This window comes from Myodes glareolus, chromosome 25, assembly GCF_982192425.1.
Source record: "Myodes glareolus chromosome 25, mMyoGla1.1, whole genome shotgun sequence".
Lineage (NCBI taxonomy): Eukaryota > Metazoa > Chordata > Mammalia > Rodentia > Cricetidae > Myodes > Myodes glareolus.
In genome coordinates this window covers 30,829,373-30,850,076 of record NC_142050.1, presented here as the reverse complement: position 1 = coordinate 30,850,076, position 20,704 = coordinate 30,829,373, and the positions used below count along the sequence as shown (strand labels likewise).

At 42.3% G+C, this 20,704-nt stretch overlaps 1 protein-coding gene and 1 long non-coding RNA gene across 3 annotated transcripts in view; both read left to right on the top strand.

The window, feature by feature from the left end:
- The window catches only part of Chchd3 (coiled-coil-helix-coiled-coil-helix domain containing 3), a 273,254-nt gene that overhangs the window by 83,381 nt on the left and 169,169 nt on the right, over positions 1–20,704 (top strand). The window lies entirely within an intron of this gene.
- Positions 9,242–13,528, top strand: LOC148117866 (uncharacterized). Of its 2 annotated transcripts, XR_015736621.1 has the most exons (3): positions 9,242–9,756; positions 11,627–11,756; positions 12,326–13,528. It is a non-coding gene; the product is annotated as an uncharacterized LOC148117866 (long non-coding RNA). The 2 variants fall into 2 exon arrangements; XR_015736622.1 differs by lacking the exon at positions 11,627–11,756.

Genomic DNA, 20,704 nt, shown 5'->3' with positions numbered 1-20,704 from the left:
CATTTTGTACTTTTTTTTTTTTTAGTGAAATTTTACATATAGGGTTTTGTTTCGGAATGGATCTTTTAGCTTCAGTTCTCACCTCAGGCATCTGGGAGTGGAAAAGGAGATGGGAACACATTATTGTCACCTGCTGACGTGATACTAATCCCTGTATTCGCCTCTGCAGTTGCATGAGGTCAGAATGAAAGTCAGATCGCACAACAGTGCCCTGGACAAATGCCCTGCAGATGGAAGGTTTTCGGTAGGAGCCAAAACACTTAGATAAAGTCAATCTTGGGATTAGAACACTGAACATGTCACTAGATTGTCCTTCTTGAAGCATTTGGTTTCATACAGTTATGGTCATGGCAGTGACTGTCATGTCATTTTTGAAGTCATAAAGCTTTTTATGAATTCTACAATTCATAAGAATTGTATATTCATATACAATATAAATTGTATTTACCTGTGTAATTTTGAGCCATTGTTTAACTTTTCCCAGCTTTGTTTTCTTTAGGTCTGAAATGGGAATGCCCCTGAGGATTTATCTATCCATCCATCCATCCATCCATCCATCCATCCATCCATCCATCCATCCATCTATCTTGATGTTTCTTTTTTCCCCCTTATTTATTTATTTAAAGAATTTCCACTTCCTCCCCTCCTCCCAATACCCTCCCGCTCCCCCCACTCCCTCTCCTCCTCCCTCACCATTCCCAAGAGCAGTCAGGGTTTCCTGCCCTGTGGGAAATTCAAGTTCCTCCGCCCTCCCTCCATGTCCAGGAAGGTGAGCATCCAAATAGACCAGGATCCCAAAAAGCCAGTTCATGCAGATGAAACAAGACCTGGTGCCATTGTCAATGGCTTCTCAGTCAGCCCCCATGTGAGCCACATTCAGAGAATCCGGTTTGATCACATGCTCGTTTAGTCCCAGTCCAGCTGGCCTTTGGTGAGCTCTCATTCGATCAGTCCCCTTGAATCAGTGGGTGAACGCACCCTTCGCGGTCCTGACTTCCTTCTTCATGTTCTCCTTCCATCTGCTCTTCATTTGGACCTTGGGGACTCAGTCCAGTGCTCCAATGTGGTCTCCGTCTCTATCTCCATCCATCCTCGGATGAAGGTTCCCTCTGGTTCTGCCTTCCTTGCTCACGTTCTCCCTCCCTCTGCTTCTCATCTGGACCTAGGGAGTTAAGTCCAGTGCTCCAATATGTGTCTCTGTCTCTATCTCAGTCCTTCGTCAGATGCAGGTTCTGTGGTGATATGCAAAATACTCATCAGTGTGGTTATGGGCCAAGGCTAGTTCTAGTTCAGGCACCCTCTCCTCTGCTGCCCAAGGAAGAATCTGGGGACCTCTCCTTGGGCCTGGGAACCCCTCCAGAATCAAGTCTCTTGCAAACCCTAAAATGGCTCCCTTAGTTGAGATATAAACTTCCCTGATCCCATAACCATCCTTCCTCCCTACCCCCCATCCCATTCCCCCAAGCCATCCCCAATCCTCCCCCTCTCCCCTCTCCCCTCTCCCTAAGCATCTCCCCTTACTTCCACCCCCCCCCCCCCCGTACACCCAAGCTTGCCTGGCAATCCTGTCTACTTCTAATATCCAGGAGGATAGCTATATGATTTTCTTCAGGTTCACCTTCTTATTTAGCGTCTCTAGGATCACAATTTATAGACTCAAAGACCTTTAACTATGGCTAGAATCCACTTATGAGTGAGTACATGCCATATTCCTCTTTTTGGGTCTGGGTTACCTCACTCAGTAAAGCGTTTTCTATGTCCATCCATATGCATGCAAAATTCAAGATGTCATTGTTTTTTACCGCTGAGTAGAACTCTAATGTGTATATGTTCCACACCTTTTTTAACCATTCTTCTATTAAGGGACACCTAGGTTGTTTCCAGGTTCTGGCTATTACAAATAGTGCAGCTATGAACATAGCTGAACAAATACTTTTGTAGTATGATAGGGCATCTCTTGGGTATATTTCCAAGAGTGGAATTGCTGGGTCCTGAGGGAGGTTGACTCCCAGTTTCCTGAGAAACTGCCACACTGATTTCCACAGTGGCTGCAAAAGCTTGCATTCCCACCAACAATGGATGAGTGTTCCCCTCATTCCACATCCTCTCCAGCATAGGCTATCATTGGTGTTTTTGAGTTTAGCTATTCTGACAGGTGTAAGATGGTATCTCAAAGTTGTTTTGATTTGCATTTCCCTGATCGCTAAGGAGGTTGAGCATGACCTTAAGTGCCTTTTGGCCATTCGAAGTTCATTTGTTGTGAATTCTCTGTTCAGTTCAGTACCCCATTTTCTAATTGCGTTAATTAGAGTTTTAGTGTCTAGTTTCTTGAGTTCTTTGTATATTTTGGAGATCAGACCTTTGTCTGATGAGGGGTTTGTGAAGATCTTCTCCCAGTCGGAAGGTAGCCTTTTTGTCTTACTGATAGTGTCCTTTGCTTTACAGAAGCTTCCCAGTTTCAGTAGGTCCCATTTATTCATTGATTCTCTTATTGTCTGTGCTACTGGGGTTCTACTTAGGAAGTGGTCTCCTGTGCCTATATCTTGTAGACTACTTCTCACTTTCTCTTCTATCAGGTTCAAAGTGGACAGATTAATGTTGATGTCTTTAATCCATTTGGACTTGAGTTTTGTGCATGGTGATAGATATGGATCTACTTTCATTCTTCTACAGGTTGACATCCAGTTATGTCAGCACCATTTGTTAAAGATGCTTTCCTTCTTCCATTGTATACCTTTAGCTCCCTTGTCGAAAATTAGGTGTTCATAGGTTTGTGGGTTAATATCCAGGTCTTCTATTCGATTCCATAGGTCGACTTCTCTATTCTTATGCCAATACCAAGCTGTTTTCAATACTGTAGCTCTGTAATAGAGTTTGAAGTCAGGGATGGTAATGCTTCCAGAAGTTCCTTTATTGTATAAGATTGTTTTGGCTACCCTGGGTTTTTTGTTTTTCCATATAAACTTGATTATTGTTCTCTCAAGGTCTGTGAAGAAGTTTGATGGGATTTTGATGGGGATTGCATTGAATCTATAGATTGCTTTTGGTAGAATTGCCATTTTTACTATGTTGATCCTCCCAATCCAAGAGCAGGGGAGGTCTTTCCATTTTCTGGTATCCTCCTCAATTTCTTTCTTCAAAGATTTAAACTTCTTGTCAAATAGGTCTTTCACTTCCTTGGTTAGAGTAACCCCAAGATATTTTATGCTATTTGTGGCTATCGTGAAAGGTGATGTTTCTCTGATTTCCCTCTCTGCTTCTTTATCTTTTGTGTATAGGAGGGCAACCGATTTTTTGGAGTTGATCTTGTATCCTGCCACATTACTAAAGGTGTTTATCAGCTGTAGGAGTTCTTTGGTAGAGTTTTTGGTGTTGCTTATGTACACTATCATATCGTCTGCAAATAACGAAAGTTTAACTTCATCCTTTCCAATTAGAGTCTCCTTGATCCCCTTATGTTGTCTTATTGCTATTGCTAGAACTTCAAGCACTATATTGAAGAGGTATGGAGAGAGTGGACAGCCTTGTCGTGTTCCTGATTTTAGTGGAAAGGCTTTGAGTTTCTCTCCATTCAATTTGATGTTAGCCATCGGCTTGCTGTATATTGCTTTTATTAGATTTAGGTATGATCCTTGTATCCCCAGTCTCTCCAACACCTTTATCATAAATGGTTGTTGAATTTTGTCAAATGCTTTTTCAGCATCCAATGAAATGATCATATGGTTTTTTTCTTTTAGTTTATTTATATGATGGATTACATTGATAGATTTGCGTATGTTGAACCAGCCCTGCATCTCTGGGATGAAGCCTACTTGATCATAATGGATAATTTTTCTAATGTGTTCTTGGATTCAGTTTGCCAGTATTTTATTGAGAATTTTTGCTTCGATGTTCATGAGTGAGATTGGCCTGTAATTCTCTTTCTTGGTTGTGTCTTTTTGTGTTTTTGGTATCAGAGTAACTGTAGCTTCATAAAAGGAGTTTGGCAATGACTCTTCTGTTTCTATATTGTGGAATACATTACGGAGTATAGGTATTAGCTCTTCCTGGAAGTTCTGGTAGAATTCTGCATTGAAACCATCTGGTCTTGTGCTTTTTTTGGTCGGGAGATTTTTGATAACAGCTTCTAATTCTTCGCGACTAACAGGTCTATTTAGATTGTTCACCTGTTCTTGGTTCAACTTTGGTATATGGTCCTTATCTAAAAAAATGTCCGTTTCTTTTACATTTTCCATCTTTGTGGCATATAAACTTTCGTAGTAAGATCTAATGATTCTCTGAATTTCCTCAGTGTCTGTTGTTATGTCCCCCTTTTCATTTCTGATCTTATTAATTTGCATGTGCTCTCTCTGCTGTTTGATTAGTTTGGATAGGGGTTTGTCGATCTTGTTGATTTTTTTCCATGAACCAGCTTTTTGTTTCATTGATTCTTCTTTTTTTTCTAGAGCTTTCAAGTTTGCTGTTAAGTCTCCAATGTGTGCTTTCTCCGTTTTCTTTAATTGGGCACTTAGTGCTATGAACTTTCCTCTTAGCACTGCTTTCATAGTGTCCCATAGGTTTGAGTATGTTGTGTCTTTATTTTCACTAAATTCAAGGAAGACTTTAATTTCTTTCTTTATTTCTTCCTTGACTCAGGGTTGATTTAGTAGTTGACTGTTCAACTTCCATGAGTTTGTTGGCTTCTTGAGTGTAGCATTGTTGTTGAATTCTAACTTTAATCCATGGTGATCTGACAAGGCACAGGTGGTTTCTAATATTTTTTTGTATCTGTGGAAGTTTGCTTTGTTACCGAGTATGTGGTCAATTTTCGAGAAGGTCCTATGAGCTGCAGAGAAGAAGGTATATTCTTTCCTATTTGGGTGGAGTGTTCTATAGATGTCTGTTAAGTCCATTTTATTCAATACCTCCAATAATTCTCTTATTTCTCTGTTAGGTTTCTGTTTGATTGACCTGTCCATTGGTGAGAGAGGTGTGTTGCAGTCTCCTACTATTAGTGTGTGTGGTTTGATGACTGCCTTGAGTTCTAGAAGTGTTTCTTTTACATATGTGGGTGCCTTTATATTAGGGGCATAGATATTCAGGATCGAGACTTCTTCCTGATGAATTGTTCCTGTTATGAGTATGAAATGTCCATCTCCATCTCTTCTGATTGATTTTAGTTTGAAGTCGATTTTGTTAGATATTAGAATGTTCATACCTGTTTGTATCTTAGGTCCATTTGCTTGGAAAACCTTTTCCCAACCCTTTACTCTGAGTAGCTGTCTGTCTTTGTGGTTGAGGTGTGTTTCTTGTAAACAGCAGAATGTTGGATCCTGTTTTCGTATCCAGTCTCTAAGTCTGTGCCTTTTTATAGGTGAATTGAGTTCATTGATATTAAGTGATATTAATGACCAGTGGTTGTTGACTCCGGTCAATTTTTTTTTTGGGTAGTAGTGTGCATGTGTTTTCCTTCTTTGAGTTGTGCTTGTGAAGGGTTGCTAGATGTCTGAGTTATTGTAGGCAGTGTAGGGAATGTTGGATTCCTTGGGTTGTGATTTTCCTTCTAATATTCTCTGTAAGACTGGATTTGTAGCTACGTATTTTTTAAATTTATTTTTATCATGGAATATTTTGTTTTCTCCGTTGATAGTGAACAATAGCTTGGCTGGATATAGTAGTCTGGGCTTGCATCCATGGTCTCTTAGTTTCTGCAGTACCTCTATCCACGACCTTCTGGCTTTCATGGTTTCCGTAGAGAAGTCTGGTGTAAGTCTGATAGGTTTACCTTTATAAGTTACTTGACCTTTTTCCTTTGCAGCTCTTAATATCCCTTCTTTAATCTGAATGTTTTGTGTTTTGATTATTATATGGCGAGGCAATGTTTTTTTCTGATCCAGTCTATTCGGTGTTTTGTATGCTTCTTGAACCTTCATAGGAATATCGTTCTTTAGGTTGGGAAAATTTTCTTCTATAATTTTGTGGAATATATTTTCTGGACCTTTGATCTGCAATTCTTATCCTTCTTCTACCCCTATTATTCTTAGATTTTGTTTTTTTATTATGTCCCAGATTTCTTGAATGTTTTGTGATGAGAATTTGTTGGATTTGCTGTTTTCTTTGGTCAGAGCTTTTATTTTCTCTATGGTGTCTTCATAATCTGAGATTTGTTTTTCTATCTCTTGTATTCTATTGGTTATGCCTGTTCCTAAAGTCTCTGTTTGTTTACCTAGATTTTCCATATCCAGCCGGCCCTTGGTTTGTGTGTTCTTCATTGCCTCCATTTCAGTTTTCAATTCTTGAACTGATTCCGTTACCTGTTTGATTGTTTTTTCTTGGTTTCCCAAGGTATCGTTTACGAATTTACTCATTTCATCAAACTTTTTGTTATATTTCTCTTCCATTTCTTTACTCATTTCTTCAATCTTTTTTTATATTTCTCTTCTATTTCTTTAAGTGAGTTATTTATACCCTGTTTAAGAGACTCTATTGCTTTCATAATGACATTGTTTTCCACTTCTTCTGGAATAGGGTGTTCAAGTCCTTCTGTTGTAAGATCCCTGGGATCTGGTGTTTTCATGTTGTTTTTCAGATTGTTGTAGGAATTCTTGCCTTGGCGCCTGCCCATCTCTTCCTTCAGATACTCTCCAATGGCTCTTCCCTCCGCTGGGTCTTCTGCTACAGGATTAGTGCCCCTTGCTGGCCAGGAGTCACTTTGCCTGCAGTCCTATCTTGCTGCAGGCAGGCTATTAAAACAAAGGAACTCCAGCCCGTTTGCACTCACCGCCCTGTCCCAGCAGCGCCCACAGAGGCTGGGTTGGAGGATTTTATGACCTGAAAAAGGGAGAGTGGAAGGGAAGGTGTTCCTGGCTGAAAGCAGGAATTGGGTAGGAGGAGAGAGGGTTTAGCTGGGGGAAGCCGCCCCTTCGGAATACCCTGGGAGATAAGGTTGGTGTGAAAATTGTGTATTCCCTTATTGAGCTTGTGTGGCGAGTCAGGAGCACACTTACCCCTCCATTGTATCTTCTGCTACAGGATCAGTGCCCCTTACTCGCCCCTGAGGATTTTTATGAGGAATAAATGCAATTGTTCATATACCTGTTAAAATATTTGACATTAGGAGGGTCTTTATAGACAAGAGGTATTCTGTTAGTAAACAACACTATACATGTAACATTGCACATAACATGACTTATATGTTAAAAATCATCCATTCTACAGAGAATGAACAGAGTAGGGTGTGAAAATACTTCCTACTGTCTGACTCCTTTTGTTACAATGCATTGAGATCATGTTTTGTGAGGGGCACAAAACAAAACCTGGATGCTAAACTTCATCTTCTGCAGGTTGGTTTCCTGTCTACACACACACTATGGTCTATCTACATATTAGACAAAGAAAAAAAGTCTACTTATTAAAGTACTATAAATTCAGGTAACTTCCTTTTAAAAGAGCTTTGATGTGAATTCTGTATGGTAATTTTTGACCTTATGAGTTAGAGATAGAAATGTCAAGTGAGGATATAGCATAATCCCAGTGTCGGACAATACTGTGTTGTAAACTTAAATTTGTTAAGAGATTTGAATATATGTTACTTGTGCACAAACTATATTGGCATTGAAAAGAGTGGAGGAGCTGGAGAAATAGCTCAGTGATTAAGAATGTGCACTGCTTTTTCAAAAGACCCAAATTTGGTTCCCAGAACTCAGGTCAATTGGATCAGAAATGCCTGTAAATACAGCTCCAGGGGATCTGACTCTTCTGCATACACCTGCACTCAAATGCACATACCCACATAGAGACACACATGAGTGCATCACACATACATGTTTACATGCTTATAAATAAATCTAAAGCAATTAGAAATGGTAGACTTAAGAAGATGACAGATGTATAAATGGCCTTGATGGTCATGTGATTTTATGGGTGTTTACTTATTTCCAAACTCTGGGTAATATGTATATTAAGCATCTGCAGATTTTTATGTCAGTCACATATTAATTAGTATTATGCAGATAGGAAAATCTAGATGAGAGAATGAACTGGAGTTACCCTCAAGTGGCAGTAGGAGAAGTCATAGGAATTTCAGTTCTTTTTCTTTATCTGCATACTTCTACCATCTCATTTCATGTTTAAGGGGAAAATTAAAATGAAATCCCGTACATGGCTTGGTGTGGTGTTCAGATCAATGCATTTTTGTTAGAATTTGTTGTTTCATATGACTTCAGAGGGACTACTAGAAATAAACCATCTTCACGGAACCTCCATGGACTGTTGTCTGATGGGTAGTGTCATAGAAGCCTGAGAATTGATTGATTTGGAGCAGGCTAGGGGTGCCAGTGTTGTCACTGTGCTCCCTTTGCATGCCAGGGTGCCTTTTACCATGAAAGGCAGTTGGCTTAAGGGGTAGATAGACCTTGTCAGCCCTTCTCATTTTTCCAGAGGATGCAAAGTGAAAAAATTTGGGCCATCTTTCTTCAGAAGAGACTGATACGGATTAGGGATGCGTGTTTAACCAGTGAATCATAATGATTGCATTGTGCCTGATGATATAAAATTTGATTCTTAAGAGGCTGCTTATCCTTTGTTGAAGGGGATTCAAAATTAGTTTTGCAGTGCATATTCCTTTGGAGAGGGTTTGTCCTGTTTTCTTATATAGCTTCATTAGGCCCTTAACCTTGAGCTGGGTGTCTTCCTTCTCTCACCTACTGTCCTGTATCCTCATGATAGACCCTCCCGCCTCGTTCTTGTGGAGCATTGCCTTTGTGTGACAGTGCTCTATAGTCTTTTCCCCCGTGCACACAGTGACTTCACCGTACTTGTCATTCAAGGTGCTTGTGCTAGACCACAGTTCTAGTCTTCGGAAAGTATAGCTAATCATGAACAGATGACATACAAAAATTATTTTCATAAGCTTTAGTGTTCAGCCCAGCCCCTACCCCCTTCGACAGATTACCTCATCGAGTCTTTATTTCTGTTGTTTTATTTTGTGTGATTCAGGGTTTCATTATGTAGCCCTGGCTAGCCTCGAATCCTCCTGGTTCTGCCTCTGCCTCCCAGTTTTGGATTTAAGGTTTGTGCCACCATACATCCCTGTCTCCTGCACACTAGTCTTTTAATTTATTAATTTTATTCTAAAGTTCTTGAAGTTAATATTAAAATGTAAAGTTATGACAAAAGTGGAAAGGTTTGTGGTGAGTTAGAGGGTTGTTTCCTCCCTTTCTTTTAATACTCCTGTCCTTCAGTTCCTACCTAACTTGTGGAGGGCCGGACCACATTCTCCATTGCTTCTAGGAACAAAGGTAGAGATTGACCTCTGTGACCCCAAGGTGTGGCGGCACACGCCTTTAGCCCTGATGCCTGGGAGGCAGAGACAAGCAGATCTCTGTGAGTTCAAGGTGATGTAGCACACGCCTTTAATCCCAGCGCACGTGCTTGGTAACTCTACCGCTGCGTCCCTGCCTACTCCCGAGGCATCACCTGGGACTGGGAACAATGGACCTATCCAAGAGTGACACGTCCAAAGCAGGGTCTGTTTCCTATATAAGGGATGGGTTCCATCTTATCTGGGTCTCCGCCATGTTGGCTGATGCCCGCTCTCCCAAGGGGCATTAAAGCTTTACTGCAGAAGTATCCTATGTGTACCGCGTGGTTCTTGCTGGCGAGACGGTAGCGCGGGACATCTGGTGCTGATACCCGGGAAAAAGAAGAACTTTGCACCACCGGAGACCCCTTGGACACAAGGAGGATTCAGAACTGTAGGCATGCGTGCTCAGAGAGGTACGTTCTAAAGTCCAGAGAGCATATCAGAAACTGAGCAGCAGTGGGAGGTTGTGCGCGCACCCAGATAAGTTAAAAAGGACCCTCCGGTAAAGAATGGGGGAGACAGAAAGTTAAAAAGGACCCTCCGGTAAAGAATGGGGGAGACAGAAAAGAAAATAAGTTAAAAAGGACCTCCCGGTGATTTTGGGAGAGTGGAGATGGGGGAGAAGGCTGATTTGCAGGGTCGAAGGCTTTGTGTTGTGTTGTTCGTGTTGTTTTTTATGTACTGGACAGGAGAGGGATATTTGAATTTGGGAGCTGCTAAAAAAGGTAGTTTAGATTTAAGGCATGGGCTTAAGAATATGATGTTTTGGGAGAGAGGTTCTGTTTTCGCCTCCACGGAGGATGGGAGCCTAAGTACGTGCTTGAGATCCACGTGGTTTGAATCACCGAGACCTCCTGAAATGTTGTAGTGTATACCCCTAAGAATACAACGGCCCAATAACAGCAGGAAGCAGCCAGAGAGACTAAACGACGCCCAAATTCCCTAAAAGATTAAATGAGGTCCTTGCAGAGCAGCAAGCCTGCTTCTCTGAGTTCCGCTTTGCTCCGTACACCGGTTTGGGCGCGGAGTGGGTGCAGCTGGGGCTGGAGGGCGGCTGGAGCGGAGCTTTGCTCTGTGGCTATGGTGGGGAGCACATTGCGCCGGCTCAATTGGTGCAGCTCGGTTGATGCCTGGCCTGGAGGATGTCACAGCGGTGCCACAGGCAGCCGGGCCAGAAGGCTTACAATGTACCAAAAACTGTGCTGGTCTCTGAGGGTAAAATGGCTCTGATTCCATTTGGCTATGCTAAACGATGCTGACTTCAGGCAGGGCTGGTCGTATTTATCATAATAAAAGCGCAATTAAGGTTTAAATGCAGTAAACAGGCAGTACCGTATTACATCTACATAGTGCGACTTAAGTTTTTAAGAACTGCTTAGCATTTTAAGAACTCAAGTCCTCCTGAAAGATTGCTATGTGTACGCTTGGCTTGTCTGGTGTTTCAGGATCCGCAGGGAGATGGATGCGAAGGGCCTTTGGATTTTGGGGTGATTGGGTCGTTGGCTGGATCTGTGAGAGTTTACAGCCGCTTTTGCTGTGGCACAGGTGTTGAGAGTTGGCTAGTAGGGAAGCGGCCCTGTTCGCCGCCTCTCCCATCGGCCCCTTGAGCCGCAGCAGCTCTGGCGCGGACCTTGAGTTATTGCCGGCCTGTGCAGCCTTGGTCTGAGTGTCGGCTCCCGCCACACTCCGCCACCAACACAGCCTCAGAGAATGAGGCTAGCCCCGCGGGGAAGGCAGGGGCGCCTGGGGGTGGAGCCGCCACTTCTTGGCTTGGGACACAGGGAGCTGCGCAGCGAGCAGGCCCAGGGCCGCACACAGCCCTTGGATGGCGGGCGGGCTCTGGAACCCAAGGCCACCATACCGGCAAGGAATACGGCAAGGAATACGGGAGCCAATAAATCTTAAATCTAATATCAACAAACAGGGCCTGGGTTTTTCCTAGGCGCCACTGGGGCAACACGGCCCATACCGTAAAAAACAGAGATCCCCATATGGGTTCCCCAATGGCCACGTCATCTTAGGACTCCAGGCTGGAAACAGGAAAACGGTTTTCTCATATTTTTAAAACAATAATCTCATCTGTGCCAGATTTAAAATGGTTTAATTCTAAGGCCTACTATAATGACACAGACAAACAAGATTGCTCTTTAGAACAGAGACCTATAGGTCTCTAAGTTCAAGACCAGCCTACTTCCAGTACTGACTGTGCTAAATTTTTACACTGAGTTTTTTAATACTCTTAAATGTTATTTTGGGAGAAGAGTTTGTTTGTTTTTTTTCTAGAAATGCTACTATTCATGCTGTGGATTCATCTGTCCAGAGGTCTGAGGACAAAGCCTCTGCTATGGAGCTGTCTGGCCTGATTGCTGCGGAGCTGGCAGGTTCCTGAGGGATGGTCCAGCTCCTGCCCTTGGTCTGTCAGTTATTGCTGTGCTATTGTTGCTGTACATTACAGTGTTGTTGTTGCTGTGCCATTGCTGTGCTGCTGGATTTCCCCTTGTTTTGTCAGTTATTGCTTGCTATCAGTTTCCCTTATCCTGTCAGTTATTTCTGCTAAACACTATGGGTATCTTCAAGACAGGTTACAAAATGCCATGGTTATTCAAATTAAAAATTGGATACTACAGACTTCTTGATGCAGCTGGAGAGTTATGCCCCTGCGATCCCAGATTATTAAGCAATTGTCTAGTTATCTTCTAGGTAATTGGACTGGAGGACTTACCAGTTCTTGTTAAAATTGAAAAGGGGGGGAATAATATAAAGGAACTGCCCCCGATGCCAAGAATGGCCATCGCCATGGCTCTGTTCACCATAAATTTTTTAAATCTGGATGATAATGGCCAAAATGCTGCAACACGACATTGTTCGGATCCGCAGCGGCCCAAAGAGTTGGTTAAGTGGAAAGATGTGCTTTCTAATGAATGGAAAGGCCCGGATCCCATCTTATTGAGATCCAGGGGAGCTGTTTGTGTCTTCCCACAGGATCAAGAAAGCCCATTCTGGCTGCCAGAGCGATTGACCCGAACAGTGAAGAGTGATCCACAACACACGGATTCGCCTGAGGACCTGGCTGCTGTTCCTCCTGCCATTTTGCAGATGGATGACAGAGCACCGATGGAGGACACTCTCAGCTTTCCCGAAGCTGTTACCAGTCAGCCATAGGATGGCGGTGTTTCCTCGACTTTTTACAACCAATATGACTCTGGGGCCCCTCCCTACCGTCCTAGAGATGATTTATAAGCCTGGCCGTAGGACTCCAGTCCTGGGCCGTATCCCTCATTCCCCTACTTCAAAGAATGGTGGGGGTGGAAATGTTTTGGAACAGTCCTATGCTATGGATTAGTGTTTCTCCTCTGGATGGTCTGCTGACTCAAATCCCAAAATCGTAGGGACAAAGTGGTTATTGCACAAGCGCTGGCTGCCCTGGAACAGGGGCCTCTACTGATATGTGGCTATCTATGTTAAAGCAGTAAGGTTTAAGCCAACCAGCTCCTGCACCCCTAGGACTGTGGTCCATTGCACAGGGTGGAGTGCTTGGCTTAGCTAGCCCTGAAGGTTGTCGAGCTGAAGAGCATCGCACAGAGAATGGCCCTCTCTGAGAGATAAGTCGCTTTGCTTAAGGGTTTCCTGCCGTATATTCCCTTTCCCAGAAAATTGGCAGAGGGCAGGCTGGATAGGTTCCAGGTGTCATGAGCCTAGGGACAGATTCCGTGCAAGCCCATCGTAATGTTTTCATTTTGGGAAGTGCGACCTCTATCTTTACCTTCCTAGGGAGTTGCCTTTCTGCAAAGAAGTAAAAAAAGGGGGATATGTGGAGGGCCGGACCACATTCTCCATTGCTTCTAGGAACAAAGGTAGAGATTGACCTCTGTGACCCCAAGGTGTGGCGGCACACGCCTTTAGCCCTGATGCCTGGGAGGCAGAGACAAGCAGATCTCTGTGAGTTCAAGGTGATGTAGCACACGCCTTTAATCCCAGCGCACGTGCTTGGTAACTCTACCGCTGCGTCCCTGCCTACTCCCGAGGCATCACCTGGGACTGGGAACAATGGACCTATCCAAGAGTGACACGTCCAAAGCAGGGTCTGTTTCCTATATAAGGGATGGGTTCCATCTTATCTGGGTCTCCGCCATGTTGGCTGATGCCCGCTCTCCCAAGGGGCATTAAAGCTTTACTGCAGAAGTATCCTATGTGTACCGCGTGGTTCTTGCTGGCGAGACGGTAGCGCGGGACACTAACTTCCAATTGCTTTTTCTTCAAAGAGCCCGATAATGGGTCTGAGCCATGGGCTGGTTTCAATGTAGCACAAGAAAACCCAGAGGTGTACCGAGTTTCTGAGAATGCTCATGAGAGGATGTTTGGTGTCCTTTCCTGTCAGCTAGTTTAGGTGGCTGTGGCATGTTGAGATGGACCATGGAGATTTGATGAAGCCACAAGCCTGTTTGCTGGTGACACACCACTGGCCACCTAAGCGGATGCTCATGCTGTTCAGGTACTTCCAGTGAAGGTGGTGCAATAGCTGGGTCTGAGCCCAGAGGAGGCAGCGGGTGAACATGAGGAAGCCTGCTTCTGCAGTAGCCATCCAGAGATTAGTACCCGAGATAGCCCGAGACAGCCACTTAGGAACGGCAGCTTCAGCTGTAGTAGTGAATGGCCCACACTGTTGTAGCATTGGCAGTGTTTGCTACTTGGTTGTGAGCTGCTGCCAGCTTTAAGGTATATCTTGATTTCTTAGTAAAGAGTTTCCCTGTCCAAATTATATGTTATGAAATAGCCTGAATTTTAGAAGACTACAAAGGGAAGAGTTGAAGTTGAAGTGATAATTAAATGACAGCTTTTCCTGAAGCCAAAGACAGACTGGAGCCTGCAAATTGAAAGGCCACTTTATTTTAGTCTGGATTGATGAGAAAGTTGCACACCTAGTCATAGATTGTGACAATTCCTGAAATATAAAGAGAAATTCTGAGGATAAGAAGAAAACCATAGAAACTTCGAGATGAAAAGAACAGCTAATTTGTAAGGAAGCAGGGTCTCCTGGATGCTGGGCGTGGTCTCTGTAGACAGAAGCTGGATGATGCCCTGGGAAGACTGAAATCCTAAGGTTCTCCTGAGCTCGGCTTGGCCTGTGAGGGATATAGACAGCTAGTAGGTAGACTCTGTGAAGGAAATTAAGTGTACTGCTTATTTTTACAGAGAAATTTGATGTAAGTATTGTTCATGGGGCATTTACAAGTCAAAAACAAAGGAAACAAAATTTACCAAGCTTAAGGCAGTTCTGTTTACTAGAGATACAATGTGAGCCACCTATGTAGTTAATTTTCTAGTAACTGTCTGAATTATAAAGAAATCTCTAGAAAAGTTTCTATTTAATTTTTAATATATCTGAAATATGTAATAATATAAAATTCACTTAAGAGGCATGTTATCCTTTTTTGTGTCAAGTCTTCAAACTCTGGTGTATTTTGTATACTCACTGCATCCTAATTTGGACTATTCTTGGTTCAGTGACCTTGCGAGGGGCCTGTATCCTAGGCATCTGAGGGTAGAACTGGCATGAAGAGGTTCCCATCCCTCTCTGCCTTGGGAACAGTGGGAAGAGCTGGAACTTGGATTCTGCCACTCAGGCTTTGGAGTGGGGGCATTTCCTGGTTGGTGCTCCTGGCTCTGAACAGGTCGAGAGGTGCATGATTTGAGAAAGGTCCCAGTGGGTGGAACTAATGGCTAGAGTGGCATTCAAGGGGTTTTCTCTTGCAATTGTGTATAATTAGTCTCTGAATCTGCTGCTCTGGCAGGACAGAAGGAACGCCACCTGTTAGGTCTTTCTTCAGCCTTGCAGTTGCTCCCTGGTACTTCCTATTGGAGAGTCTGACAGGACCCACCAGCAAAGCACTAAGTCCCAACGTGAAGAAGCAGAGAGTGGAAGAGGGTGGTAAACTGAGAGTTACAGCTAAGCACTAATAATTCATCTTGGAATAATGATAAGAAAAGGATGGACTAAATTAACTACATCAGAGATTCCTAGTGAGAGGAAGAGAAGCATCCCTGAGGATCAGCCCATGGCCGTGTATGTAAGTGGTTAGGATTTTTGACTTTGAAGAGAAACCCTTGAGAACATGCAGGAACTGTGTGCATTTGGAAGCATTCACCTCTTAACCAAGGGCTAGGCTGGGGGAAGGAAAGTGTCCGCAGTTTGTTCTCACCTGGTTTATTGGGCAGGGTTGAGCAAGTTACAGTATTTCTGCTTTCAAACTATAGTGCAAAAACTGTGAGTATTGAGAATGGAGGCAGGTAATGATTAGAGTAGAACAGTAGTGAAGAGGCTTGCTGCTGTTGGGGTATATGGCAGCTTGATGGACCAGGAAAACAGGGAATGAAAAATGATGAGGGAGAATGGCTGCAGCGGCTGGGTCCTTCGTATGGTGGTGTTGATTGTGTCCTAAGCTGAAATCGGCAGGCTGCTTCCCGCCGCCTGGCTAGCTTTACCTGAAATAATTACACAGAAACTGTACTCTTTTAAACACTGCCTGGCCCATTAGTTCCAATCTCTTATTGGCTAGCTCTTACATATTGATTAAACCCATTTCTTATAATTTGTATGCCACCACGAGGTCGTGGCTTACTGGAAAAGATTCAGTGTATCTGACCTGGTGGCTGGTTCCATGGCATCTGCCTCTTTGCCTTCTTCCCAGCATTCTGTTCTGTCTACTCCACCCACCTATATTCTGACCTATTAGGCCAAGCAGTTTCTTTATTAATTAACCAATGAAAGCAACAGAAATACAGAAGACCCACCTACATCAGCTTCAGCGACTGGGTCCTTCGTATGGTGGTGTTGATTGTGCCCTAAGCTGAATACCGTCCTGATACAAATACACTTCTTAGCACAGCAAAGATTTCCTAAGAAGCTCCCAGATACTGTAGAGCAGGTGGTGCTTTATTCCCAATAAGAACTGAAATAAATAACTTCAGGTAACAAATAATACACCATGTACCATGTATAAAAAGTCACTTGGAAGGGTGGGAAAAAAGTGCTTAGAGGGTGGCCATGGTTACCCTGCCGTTAGAGTTGTCTCTGTCTACTTTGGGGTGGGTTTCTTTTTGCGTCATTTTGGAGCTACACAGGCAAATGTCCTACTTTGACAAAATTTTGTGAAAGTTAAAATAGAATTACCTTTTTTTTTTTTAAAGGCTAATTTTTTGAAAAGTAGGGTGCGTTAATCAGCCTTCCCTTCTATTAAAGGTGCTCGAGGTAACTGCCTTATAAAGAGAAGAGATTTACTTTGGCTCACAGTTTTGGAGGTTCCAGCCCATGACTAGTTGGCCTTGTTGCTCTTGGGAGACAGCACAGCATGGTGGGATTTTGACAAAGAACTGTTCATTAGTCATGAGCCGGGAAGAAAAGACAGGGAGTGTGAAGGGACCTGTCCTTCCTTTTGTGGGCATGTCCCACAGTGATCTGAAGGACTGTTAGTGTAGGTTCTGCCTCTTATAGTTTACTGTGGAGACCAGGAGTTTACTCTAGGGGCATTTGAAGGCCACGTGAGATCCAACTACAACAGAAAAACTTGGATTGCTCAAGTCAGAGTGCTGTGTGCAATAATAAATTGAGACACAGAGGGCCAGATAGATATATTTTTCTTGGTTCCTCTAGAACCAGGGCTCAATTCTCAGTGCCGGCTAAATACTCCCACTTTAGGATAGATTTGCTAGGTTGCCCATCAGTCAGCTTTTAGACAGCGCTCGCTCTCGCTCTCTCTCTCTCTCTCTCTCTCTCTCTCTCTCTCTCTCTTTCTCTCTCTCTCTCTGTAGATTTTGCTCTGATATTGTTTATCCTTGCCAGACTTTCAGGAAAAACTGCCACTTTTGTCTGTCACACATATAATGTTATGTGTGAGTCTATTAGAGCTGTATTAATTCATCTACATGTATTTATTTTTGGAATATTAAATCATACACATTTCTTTCTAGGATTTGAAATAGTTTGAGCTGAGTGCTGTTTGCTGTGTATTTTTATTTTTGTAAAGTCTTATAAATGAAAAACTGTGTGCTTGTTCTGTCATTATTTTTAATAGTCTAATAATTAGTTATTGAATTATCCACCTCAGCTTTTCTGTCTAAAAGTGAATGGTAAACAGAATTTTCAGTGCTAGTTCAGCATATTCTGACAAAATATGATGCATTAAAATGAAATCTTTACTGTTAAAAGTGACCTGTGGGGTTGCAGTCACTGGTTTCTCTCTGTGCTTCAGTCTTTTAGAGTCCACTGCATTGAAGCGTTGTGCAGATCTTGTCTAATAATTGGAGTTCAGTTTTAGATTAATCATTTGGTCACATCACTTTGTCTCTAGTAATCATATTTTCCTATTTATTCTCACCCATTCTCTGAGGTTCTTATCCACTTTCTCCCAGAAGTATAATGGCCTTATTTTTAAATTATAAAGTAATTTACTTAGCTGGAATTGTATAGAATTACTTGTCTGCCTGTATAAAGACAAGTTAGACTGGGAATGACTAAATGAGCAGATGTTGACTTACATAAGTTCAGGGAGTTAGGGGTATCAAGAACCAGACCACATTGGGCAACCAGCGAAGTGTATTAGATGTTGGGGAAAACATAAAATAGCATATTTTAAAATATCTCTGATCACAAAGAACTTAAATTCTCTTCTCATTTGACCTTGGAGGGGAGATAATATAGTAATAACTAATTTCAGTTGGGAGCTCGCCTGTACCCCTCACCCCAAACCTAGGATTCCAGCTTGGTAGGCAAACACTCTTCATTTGAAGTCTATCCTAACCCTTTTTACTTCTCATTTTGAGGCAGGTCTCACCAAATTCAAAGCTAGGCTTTGAACTCCCTCTGTAACCAGGCAAGGCCTTGGGCCCAGGTTACAGGTGCACACCTCCATGCTCCAAGAGGGTAGCTTTTCAGGATGTTTACGAAACGTAGCTTTGGAAATCGGACTCAGAGTGTTTCCTGCCTCTGGTGTACTTCTTGATGTTTTCTTTTGTTAAAAATGTAGGGAGTAATGCCTCCCTCATGGAGCATGATGGAATTTGATAATATATAAAAAATACCTAGCTAAAGTTATTTTAAAAATTCCCTTTCCACTTCCTTAAAACCTTTAAGATCCTCAGAAGGCAATAAAGCTGCGTGAATGTTTTTTTTTTCTTTTTACCCTGGGGCCATGTTATCAAGAACTGGATTTTATACCAGATGTGTGAGTTGAATGTAATGAGTAATTTTTTGGGTCTCATTTAAAAGGGACATACAGTAATATTCATTATAAGAGATTTGGCTGGTTCTTAGAAACTCATTTTGTTGGTATATCTTACGTCTATCACCTGATTGAGAATATGCAGAGAAAGAGCTAAGTTGCTGGGGCTTGAGGTATAAGGGCAGCACCAACTGGTATTTGTTTCATTAAGCTTAGGCAAGCTATCCAATTACTTAATGCAAATAGGAAAAGTTTACACTAAACTCCTGCTTCTTCGCTGAAAACTCTAGAGAATTCAAATGAGGAGAGATATGTATTTAAAAGAAGGAAATTTAAATGAAACTTAAATCAGGGGCTTAATGTAGAATAATATTAGACCAGGAGATCTGAAATAATAAGTGAGAAATGCCAATAAATAAAATGGGGACTGTATTTGCTCAGATGCTTGTTCTGTTTAGTTTTGTTTTGAGATAATTCTTAAATCATCAGAGTCCCAAGTTAATAATGAAAGCCTTATTTTATCCCACACCCTCTTTCCACCCATCAGGGTTTTGAGTAAAGTGCTGCCTTGCGTCGCCAGTATGGACTTGACTCTTTTGTCCCCAAGGAGAGTTTGGGCATGACATTGCTTCTGATCTCACAGTTCCATGGTTGGGACTGTGATTTCAGATGGCCACCTGTTCTCTCTGACCCAGGAGGGAGTGAGGAGAAGAGAGGACATTGCAGGACAACTGCCTTGCTAGGTGGTCACTGAATGTGTAGTCTGGTGGGGGGTTCTGAACATCCAGCAGCCTTTCTTTGTGAAGTAGTTTGTAGTTTGTGAAACAGCTTAAGTGAGTGGAAGAGGATGTTTTTGGTGGGGATGGTTTGAGAAAAGGCTTACAGAACTTAAAATATTCCAGAATAGTGCTTTCACTTCTAAAGGTATACCATTTATCTGAAATTCTGCTTTCCAAAATAATTTGAAATGAAACAAACATTCTTTGCAGAGGCAATTTTAAGCTTCTGTGATGCTTTGAAGGCTGGTGCAGAACTGCAACTAAAGAAAATTCTTTCTGGGTGTTTCTGGACCCGTTGATGTTTCCTGTGCCTAAGTCAGTTTTTCTTTCCTCCTGCTCAGCCAGTGTCCTTCAGACATGAGCCTAATTGCAGCTCCATCCATGTAGCATCAGAGCAGCCTTGTTTAAAAAAAATAATGTATTTATCATTTATAATTAAGTTTCATAAAGTCAGGTACTGCTAGTCATACTTTATTGTCAGGATTTGGAGCCCTGTCTGTTACCTAGTGACTATTGAATGGATTGACAAATATAACATTTACTTTTTACCTCATGTTCAATTTTTTGTACATAGTAGAAATCTCAGAACCCCTGAAGAAATTAAGGTCCACTTAATGAAATTTGTAATTCTGTAACATTTAGAGCGAATACCTTTATTTATCACCTTCAAGAATTTTCATACAATGGAGAGTAATATATCAACATGTGTTGTTTGCAAGTGTTACATGGGACCCCTTGATTATGTAATAGAACCTTTGGACTTTAAGACAGAAAACCAAGCTTTATTAGATCACATCACCCAAATGCTGTGGAGCATGAGGATGTGTGCAGGGTCCCACTCCATCCTCCCTGAGCGTACAAGGTTGGGTTTCTCAAGCACTCACTGTACAACACGACATTTTTTATGCAGCTCTCATTGTAAAGATATGAAAAAATAACTAAGAACTTTATTAGGAATGAAGTGGGATTTTCCTTGTAGTCAGTTTGTACCAGTTTGTAGTCTGTCTTGAATCTCCAAGAGTCAAAGAAGTTAGACATTGATATTTCTGAGTATTGGCACTCTTGTAGTCCAGTTAGTGAGGCATAGGTTATACCAGATATGTGCTGAATGTAATGTGTTGGTGGGACCTTGTAGGGTCCAGCGTGTTTACCAGCTGTTTCTTTTATCCCCAAGACTTTCATTTTTTGTAGCTTTGGGCTCATTTTGTCTGTCTGTGGTGGGATGTGACAGCCATTCATTTAGTTATGTATACTTTTAACAAATATTTGATCATCTTCTGTGGGTCAGGCAGCTGTAAGTACTGAGGATATAACATTCACAAAAATAGACCAAGCTCTTCCCATTCATGAACTTAGAAAGAATC